This window comes from Hyaena hyaena, unplaced genomic scaffold (genome assembly GCF_003009895.1).
Source record: "Hyaena hyaena isolate Hyena2069 unplaced genomic scaffold, ASM300989v1 scaffold_121, whole genome shotgun sequence".
Lineage (NCBI taxonomy): Eukaryota > Metazoa > Chordata > Mammalia > Carnivora > Hyaenidae > Hyaena > Hyaena hyaena.
The window spans coordinates 2,293,298-2,303,766 of record NW_024080753.1 but is presented as its reverse complement, the minus strand read 5'-3'; positions in this window follow the sequence as shown (position 1 = coordinate 2,303,766).

The window sequence follows — 10,469 nt, the reverse complement described above, 5'->3', positions numbered from 1 at the left end:
TTAATGGTGAAAGACCAAATACTTTTTCCTCCAAGACTAAGAATAAGGCAAGGATGTCCACTGTTACCAAACTTGTTCAGCATAATACTGGAAGTCCTTGCCAGTACAATAAGGCAATAACACAGCACCCGCCCCCCCCCCACCCCAAGTAAAAAAGCCTGCAGAGTAGAGAGAAAAAAGCAAACTGTCCATGCTTGCAGGTGACATGATTGTCTAGTAGAAAATCTCAAGGAATCTACAGAAATAAACTCCTAGAACTAATCAATGGGTTAAGCAAGATGGCAGGCTACAAGATCAATACACACATGCATGAATTTCAAGTATATTTCCATATACTAACAAAGAGCACTTGGAGACTGGAATTAAAACCCCAATATTATGATAATTACTCTAAAAATGGAGTGCTCAGGTATAAACATAATAAAACATGTATAGGGCCTACATCTTGAAAATTACAAAATGATGGATTAAAACAATTTGAGATCTAAATAAGTCGAGAGACGTACTTTATTCATGGATTGTAAGACTCAAAATGGTTAAACTGTCAATTCTGGCCAAATTAATCTATAAATTGAGTGCAATTCCTATAAAGAATCTCAGCAATAGTGTTTGTAGACATTGACAAACTTATTCTAAATTCTATGCGGAGAGGCCCAGGACCTGGAATAGCTAAAATAACTTTGAGAAAAGGAATGGGTCGAATCCCTCTACTCAATGCTAAGGCTCACTGCATAGTTGCAGTGATTGAGGCAGTGTAGCAGGAGCAGAGAGACAAATCCATGGATCAACCAAATGGGACAGAAAACTCGGAAATAGACCTATACAAATATGTCCAAATGATTTATCTAAGTATTTATTTTTGAGGGAGGGAGGAAGAGCAGAGAGAGAAGGAGACAGAGGATCCTAAGTGGGCTCTGTGCTGAAAGCAGAGAACCCAATGTGGGGCTTGAACCCATGAACCGTGGGATCATGACCTGAGCCGAAGGCAGACGCTTAAGTGACTGAGCCACCCAGGCACTCCAGGAAGACTTTTTAACACATGGTTTTGGGGGCAATTGGAAATCTGCAGGTAAAAATGTGAACCTAAACTGCAAAATTAACTCAAAATAGATCACACACATACATGCAAATGTAGGTCTAAAAACAGAAAAATATGTAGGATTTCAGGTCTTAGATTTTGACAACAAATGTATTATCCATAAAAGGAAAGCGTGACAAGTTGCATCTCATCAAAATTTAAAACTTTTGCAGCCCCAAAGACCCTGTTAAAAGGATGAAAAGACAAACTAATGGTCACGGAGAAAATATTTGCAAACCCCACATATCTGGCAAAGGACTGCTGCCTAGAATATGTATAGAATTCTCAAATCTCGGGGTGCCTGGGTGGCTTAGTCAGTTAAGCGTCCAACTTTCGCTTAGGTCATGATCTCGTGTTTCGTGGTTTCGAGCCCTGCGTCAGGCTCTGTGCTGACTGCCAGCTCAGAGCCTGGAGCCTGTTTCAGAGTCTGTGTCTCCCTCTCTCTCTGACCCTCCCCTGCTCACGCTCTCTCTCTCTCTCTCTCCTAGAAATAAATAAAACATTAAAAAAAAAACTAAAAATAAAAAAGAATTCTCAAATCTCAACAGACTAACATTGAACAACACTGAAAAACACCAGAAAAAAAAAACAATGAACAAAGGACATGAACAGATATTTTGCTAAAGAGGATTTACAGATGACAAATGAAAACATGAAAAGGTGTTCAGCATCATTAATCATTTGAGTATTTATTTACTTAAAAATTTTTTAAAATGTTTATCTAATTTTAAGAGAGGGAGACAGGGGCGCCTGGGTGGCTTAGTCGGTTAAGCGTCCGACTTTCGCTTAGGTCATGATCTCGTGTTTCGTGGTTTCGAGCCCTGCGTCTGGCTCTGTGCTGTCTGCCGGCTCAGAGCCTGGAGCCTGTTTCAGTCTGTGACTCCCTCTCTCTCTGACCCTCCCCTGCTCACACTGTCTCTCTCTCTCCTAGAAATAAATAAAAAAAACATTAAAAAAAAAACACTAAAAAAAAAAAAAAAAAAAAAAAAAAAAAAAAAAAAAAAAAAAAAAAAAAGAGAGGGAGACAGAACCCGAAGCAGCTCCAGGCTCTGAGCTGTCAGCACAGAGCCTGTCGCGGGGCTCGAAGCAAGAGATCATGACCTGACCGGAAGTCAGATGCTCAACCAACTAAGTCACCCAGGCCCCTTTATTCATTTATTTATATTTAAATCCAAGTTAGTTAACATACAGTGTCGTAACAGTTTCAGGAGAAGAGTTTAGTGATTCAGCACTTAAATATGACACCCAGTGCTCATCCCAGTAAGTGCCCTCCTTAATGCTCATCATCCATTTAGCCCATCCCCCTCCCAACAGCCCTCCAGCAACTCTAAATTTGTTCTCTGTATTTAAGAGTCTTATGGTTTGCCTCCCTCTCTGTTTTTATCTTATTTTTCCTTCTCTTCCCATGTTCATCTGTTGTGTTTCTTAAATTCCATATATTAATGAAGTCATATATTTGTCTTTCTCTGACTGACTTACTTTGCTTAACATAATGCATTCTAGTTCCTTCCACATCGCTGCAAATGAGATTTCATTCTTTTCGATCACCAAGTAATATTCCAGTGTGTGTGTGTGTGTGTGTGTGTGTGTGTTTGTATACATACATCAATATGTATACACCACATCTTCTTTATGCATTCATCAGTTGATGGACATTGCTGGGTCATAGGGTAGTTCTGTTTTTAATTTTTTGAGGAACCTCCATGCTGTTTTCTAGAGAGGCCGCACCAGTTTGCATTCCCACCAGGCGTGCAAAAGAGTTCCTCTTTCTCCGCATCCTCGCCAACATCTGTTGTTTCCTGAGTTGGTAATTTTAGTCGTTCTGACAGGTGTGAGGTGGTGTCTCATCGTGGTTTTGATTTGTATTTGCCTGATGATGAGTGATGTTGAGCATCTTTTCATGTATCTCTCGGCCATCTGGATGTCTTCTTTGGAAAAGTGTCTATTCATGTCTTCTGCCCATTTCTTTACTGGATTGTTTTTTTGGGTGTTGAATTTGAGAAGTTCTTTATAGATTTATTTATAGATAAGTTCTTTATCTGATATGTCATTTGCAAACATCTTCTCCCATTCTGTAGGCTGCCTTTTAATTTTGTTGATTTGTTCTTTTGCGGTGTAGAAGCTTTTTATCTTGATGTGGTTCCAATAGATCATTTTTGCCTCTGTTTCCCTTGCCTCTGGAGACAAGTCTAGTAAGAAGGTGCTGCTGCCAAGGTCAAAGAGATTGCTGCTTGTTTTCTCCTGCAAGATTTTGGTGGTTTCCTGTCTTGCGTTTAGGTCTTTTATCCATTTTGAAATTATTTTTTGTATATGGTGTAAGGAAGGGATCCAGTTTCATTCTTCTGCATGTCGCTGTCCAGTTTTCCCGGCACCATTTGCTGAAGACACTGTCTTTTTTCCGTGGGATATTCTTTCTTACTTTGTCGAAGATCAGTGGACCATACGTTTGTGGGTCTGTTTCTGGGCTCTCTGTTCTGCTCTGTTCCATTGATCTATGTGTCTGGTTTTGTGACAGTACCAGTCTGTCTTGATTCTTATGGCTTTGTAATACAGTTCGAAATCCAGAATTGTGATGCTTCCAGCTTCGGTTTTCCTTCTCGACATAACTTTGGTTACTCAGGGTCTTTTGTGGTTTATACAAATTTAAAATTGTTTGTTCTAGGGGCACCTGGGTGGCTCAGTCGGTTAAGTGTCTGACTTTAGCTCAGGTCATGATCTCACAGTTCGTGGGTTCGAGCCCTGTGTTGGGCTCTGTGCTGACAGCTTGGAGCCTGGAGCTGCTTCAGATTCTGTGTCTCCCTCTCTCTATGCCCCTCCCCTCTTCGTGCTCTGTCTCTCTCTCAAAAATAAATAAAGAATTAAAACATTTTTTTTAAATAAAAAATAATTGTTTGTTCTAGCTCTGTGAAGAATGCTGGTATTATTTTGATAGGAATTGCATTAAATGTGTAGTATTGACATTTTAATAATATTTGCTCTTCCAATCCATAAGCATGGAATGTTTTTCCATTTTTTGGGTCTTCTTCAATTTCTTTCATAAGCTTTCTATAGTTTTCAGTGTATGAATCTTTTATGTCTTTGGATAGATTTATTCCTAGGTATCTTATGGTTTTTGGTGCAATTGTAAATGGGATCAGTTCTTTGATTTCTCTTTCTGCGGCTTCATTATTGGTGTATAGATATGCAAATGATTTCTGTTATTTGATTTTCTATCCTGCAACTTTGCTGAATTTGTGTATCAGTTCTAGCAGTTTTTTGTTGGAGTCTTTTGGGTTTTCCACATAGAGTATCACGTTGTCTGCACAGAGTGAAAGTTTGACTTCTTCCTTGCCAATTTGTTTCCCTTTTATTTCTTTTTGTTGTCTACTTACTGAGGTTAGGATGTCGTACTATTGTGAACAACAGTGGTGAAAGTGGACATTCCTGTCATGTTCCTGATCTTGTGGGGGAAGCATTTAGTTTTTCCCCATTGTGGATGATATTACGTGTGGGTCTTTCATATATGGCCTTTATGATGTTGAGATATGCTCCTTCTATCCCTACCTTCATGAGGGTTTTCCCAAGAAACAATGCTGTATTTTGTCAAATGTTTTTTTTTTTTTTTTTTTTTTGCATCAACTGAGAGGATCATGTGGTTCTTACCCTTTCTTTTATTAATGTGATGTATCATGTTGATTGATTTGGAGATATTGAACCAGCCCTGCAGCCCAAGAATAAATCCCACTTGATCGTGGTGAATAATTCTTTTAATGTACTGATGAATTTGATTTGCTGGTACCTTGTTGAGAATCTTTACATCCATGTTCATGAGGGAAATTGGTGTGTAATTCTCCTTTTTAGTGGGGTCTTCCTCTTGTTTTTGGAATCGAGGTAATGACTGGTCTCATAGAATGAGTTTGGAAGTTTTCCTTCCATTTCAATTTTTTTGGAATATCTTCAAAAGAATAGGTATTAACTATTTTTAAATGTTTGGTAGAATTCCCCTGGGAAGCCATCCCTACCTGGTTTCTTGTTTGTTGGGGGATTTTTGATTATTGATTCAATTTCTTTGAATTATAAGTCTCTGAAAATTTCTTGACTATGAGTCTGTTCAAATTTTCTATTTCTTCCTATTTCAGTTTTGGTAGCTTGTCTGTTTCTAGGAGTTTATCCATTTCTTCTAGACTGGCCAATCTGTTGGCCTAAAATTGCCGATGATTTTTTTTTATTATTGTTTGTATTTCTGTTGTGTTGGTTGTGGTCTCTCCTCTTTTATTTGTGATTTTATTTATTCAAATCATTTTCTTTTTGATCAGTCTGCCTAGGGGTTTATAAATTTTGTTAATTCTTCAAAGAACCAGCTCTTTGTTTCATTGATCTGTTCTACTTTTTTAAAATTTTGATATCATTGATTTCTGCTCTAATCTTTATTATTTCCCTTATTCTGTTGTTTTTCAGCTTTATTTGCTGTTCATTTTTCAGCTCCTTTAGGTGTCAGATTAGATTGCGTATCTGAGACCTGTCTTTCTTTTTTATGAAGGCCTGGATTGCTATATGCTTCCCTCTTTGCTGCATCCCAAAGGTTTTGGACTGTTATGTTTTCATTTTCATTGGCTTCCATGTACTTTTTCTAAATTTCCTCTTTAATTTCTTGGTTAACCCATTCATCCTTTAGTAGGATTTTCTTTAACCTCCAAATATTCATGGTCTTTCCAAATTTTTCTTGTGGTTGATTTCAAGTTTCATAGAGTTGTGGTCTGAAAATACATATGGTATGATCTTGATCTTTTTGTACTTGTTGAGGGGTGATTTGTGACCCAGTATGTGATCTATTCTGGAGAATGTTCCATGTGCACTTGAGAAGAATGTATATTCTGTTGTCTTAGGATGAAATGTTCTGAATATATCTGTTAAGTCCTTGTGTCCCAGTGTGTCACTCAAAGCCATTGTTTCCTTATTGCTTTTCTGCTTAGATGATCTATTCATTGCTGTAAGTGGGGTGCTGAAGTCCCCTACTATTATGGTATTATTATCAATGAGTGTCTTTATGTTTGTGACTAGTTGATTTATATATTTGGATGTTTGCATTGGAGGCATAAATATTTACAATTGTTAGATCTTGATGGATAGACCCCTTAATTATATTTAATGCCCTTCTTCATCTTTTGTTACAGTCTTTATTTATTAATTTATTTATTTTATTTCTAGGAGAGAGAGAGAGACAGTGTGAGCAGGGAAGGGTCAGAGAGAGAGGGAGACACAGACTCCGAAATAGCCTCCAGGCTCTGAGCTGGCAGTCAGCACAGAGCCCGACGCGGGGCTCGAACCCACGAACCGCGAGATCATGACCTAAGTGAAAGTCAGATGCTTAACCGACTAAGCCACCCAGGTGCCCTGAGTGTGTGTGTTTTAACATGGGGTACATAGAACATACTGGAAGACTGATTGGAATGACAACATTGATGATGAACGAGAAGGGATAACTATAGGTTGGATGAGGGTGTGATGTGATTGGAGCACAAAATGATTTCACTGGAGCTGAAACTCTCTTTTTCCATTTTAAGAGCAGGGAATGCAGAGACTATGCCCAGAGAGCTGAGTTGATTACTTGCTGGTGGGAATGTATCTGATAACTTTATTCTTTCAATGAAGTGTAACAGGATGTTCAATCGGAAGTGTTGATTGAGACACCCAAATATAATAGAACTGACATGCTAAAGTGAGGTGCTAGACCAAGATGCAAATTTCTGAAGAAATTGTAACATGACACTTAAACTCCACCCACACCGAGGGATGAAGAAGTACGGTTGTCAGGATAAAGGCGGAAGGTTTCTTGAGGATGAGGTTTTGACGGGGAGGGTGCAGAGACAGTGTACGTTGGAGAGGTGTTTTGTGAGGTGCCCGTCTTTGATCTGAACCTTCGGAGGAAGTCATTTTGAGAGCGCTGGGGTTGGGAGATGTAGTGGCTAGTGCTTGATTCCTGCCTGGGACATTAAACAGCTCAAGACGGGTTGTCTCACTGCTGACAGAGAAGCTGACGGAGGGGTGGCTGTGTTGTGACAGACATACCATCCCGGGATTTGTCCGGGTAGAGGACCTTGTGTGTTCCCAGGCATCAGATATGAGTTCTGAGACAGACAGAGAGAGAGATCACCTAATAGCACGGCCTCTGAACAGACAGGATCCGGAGGTGGACCACCTCAGGGTTTCTCGGGGCTGTGGAAGGAAGTGAGTGGGCAGATGAGCTGGAGAAGAGCATATTACCTCAAACAAAGGGAACGCAGCTGAGAGATCTCCAGGAAGGAAAGCCTTTACATGGACTCATAAAGGCTCGCAGAGAGTCATCTTTAAACATCGCCCAGGCTCAGAGAGTAGAGGATTCTCCACTCCTCTCGTCGCTCTAATCCCAAGCCCTGTAAGAGTGAGACACAGCATCTACAGGAGACGGAGAAGCAAGTGAGTGAGGAACCAATCAGCACCCCCTCCCCAGGGGCAGTTTGTGCAGCAAGCCGCAGCTTAAGCGAGGGGGAGTAGCCAGAACTCTGAATGAAGTTAGATACCTTGGCTATGACATGGGACCAAGATTCTAAATACCAAATCAACTGTATTTCGGGACTTAAAGTGATCAATGGACTTCTTATTACACAAAAGTAATCAGAAAAGTTATGGGACAAATCAAGATTTCATTCAGAACTGTTGCGACTTCCAACCCATATAAAATTTAAGGGAGAGTGAATGATACAAATGAAGTTGTGTCACTGAATAAGGAAGTAAAAGTTGGGGGCAGCAACTGAGAATGAAGGAGGGGAAGAAGGCAGGGGCTGGGAGGGTCGGAGATTTGAGAAGAGAGAAAGAGGCACAAAAATATCATTTTGGTGGGAAGGAAAAGGAACTTTTCGGGGAAATGCAATGAGATCACTGGACAGTATTCAGAACCCGTCTAAAGTTTGTGCTCATGAAATTGAAATGATACCAGCAATTATCTGGAGGAGGAGCAGCGAGGGTAGAATTTGGGTTTAACTGGAGCAGTTCAAGGTTTTACCAGACATGTAGAAAGTGGCAAAAGATTTGAAAGTGTTCACAAAAATGTGAGCATAAAGCTAGATCAAAGTAGGTAAGGATAGAATGGAAGCGAAGGAAACTCGAAGACCTGCAGAACACCTACGGGACTGGGAGAATTGTTTCCGTGGAAATAATAAGGTGAGTGTGCCGGGGGCGGGGGGGGCTGACAAAATTAGGAGACTGGTGTTCCTATGAGTGATGGGGAGGGGCAGAATACAGCCGGCCCAGTGGGTGGTGGATATAGGGTGCGGGATGTCATTGCTGGGCCTGAGAAACCTGTGTATTGGACGAATCACTCTGGGACTGAAAACAGGAACAGGACAGGGAGAGGTGAGCCAGAGGCCACGACATTGGCCAACGGTGAGCGATAACCGCAGACTCACCGCTGATGACACCCAGAGTTCGGTGGATGGATCAGAAGCACTGGCCGTCAGGTCAGGACGAGGGTGAGGCAACACAGGTGCCAGGATGCACTCACTCTCAGCTTAATGCAAGGCCAAGTTCGACACTTGAGAATGAGCCCTTCCTTAAAGTCTGTGCTCAGGACACCTGGCTTGCCTCACTGTGGTTCCAGCCTGGTAGACGGTACTAGAGGGAAAAGCACACCCTGCAGGAGGGGAGCGGGCAAGCTGCTCTCTGAGTACTCAGCACACTGTGAAAGGCCAGAAGTGTTGGGTCGGGGCTTCCTGAATGGGGCTGTGCTTCACCAACCCTGCTCAGGGGTACTGAAGGCAACCCCCGAGGACTGTGGGAACTTGGTGCGAGGTGTTGCTAGTCTAACTAGAAAACACCTTTTCTGGCCCAGCATGGATAAAGGCTCCTAGACAATCCATCGCTGGACATCTGCTCTGCTGAGCTCCAGCTGTGGCACCTTCAGGCTCTACTGCAGGTTTAGGTAGAAGCTCTGCTGTTTCTGTGCTGCTCCCACCAACGACTGAAGACGGTCGGGGAACCAGAGTTAGGCCATTCTTGCCCAACAAGTAGGCCTCCACTGGGCAGCCTTACTCCCCGCCAACGCTCACAGCTGCACCGCTCTCTGTGGCACTTCCTGTCCAGTCTTACTTCCTCCCCTTCCTCCTTCCACAACATCAGACTTGTATCACAGTCTGAGGCTCTTCCTGCAGACTCCTGCCCCCTCTCTTTTATTCTTCATAAGGGTCTTCCTCAATAAATCTCTTGCACGTCTAGTTATGGCTTGATCTTAGCTCTTGGAGGAACGAGAGTGACACAAGAGTCGTCTCCCCACCACCGTGTAAGAGAGGTTTGTCTTGGTTACAGTCTTTATGAGAGAGATCCAGGGAGAGATTCGAGAACTAGTTGCTATAGGAAATGTTTCAACTAGCAGGAGAATGACATCTGAAAGTGTTATTATCCTCAAGGAGATCCGTATTCAGAGATTGAAGCTTTGTAGAACACAGTGCAGGCTCTGCTCAAAGGCAGGATGGTGGGTGGGTTAGTTGGACATCACAGTCTACACATATGATGCCGCTGGAATGAAGGAGCAAGTTTGGCTTCTTACTTTTTGGTGTTCAGGAGACAGCTTCAGATGCTCATTGACTTCTTTTATGGAGTGGACAACGAAGGGGGAAACCAGGAAGTTTCTCCCATAGTCCTCTGCTGAGTGGTACAAACCAAGCTGCTTGTTAACTGATGGCCACTTAGCATGAACCATGTGCCTTAATGCCGTGTGTCGGGAAATGGCAGTTTCTGGGTAAAGTCCCAATCTGGAGGGTCTTGTTGCAAATTGTGGAATTCCAAGCAGCCCAATACAATATAATGGTGGAAAAGGGGGCCCATAGGTGGTTGTGAACTTGTCAAGAATCTTGTCAGTTTACAAGATGCACTGAGAAACCAAAGCTTGAGCTTGTCATGAACATTTTATTCATCACAGAACAGTTTTGAAGGGGAGGCAAGGATCTGCTTGGTCCTAGGGCAGTTACCACCAAAACCAAATCCTCAGTAGTGCTTTGAGAGAGTGGGAGAGGAGCTTCACCTGTGCCATCAATCAGAAGCAGGGGGATTGATTATGGGCAGGAAGCTAGGATGGGGAGATGACATCATCACTTCTGGGTAGGACCCTGCATGTGCCTAACGTAACCGAGGGGAAGCGATGCCCTTCCTGCAGCCCTTTATCCAGGAACCATACGTAACAAGCCTGCGGATGGTGTAAGGGGTATGTGGACAGTATGAGAAATCAGTTTCTTAATTCTGAACCATAGGGTATCTGGGAGTTTATCTTCATTTGGGATTCCTCAAATCAGGAGCTGAGACAAAGATTTGGTGGCAGGTAGTATTTGGGATGTGATTCGAGGAGGCCAAAGTGAAGAAGCAGAAAGAGCTAAGGAAGGGA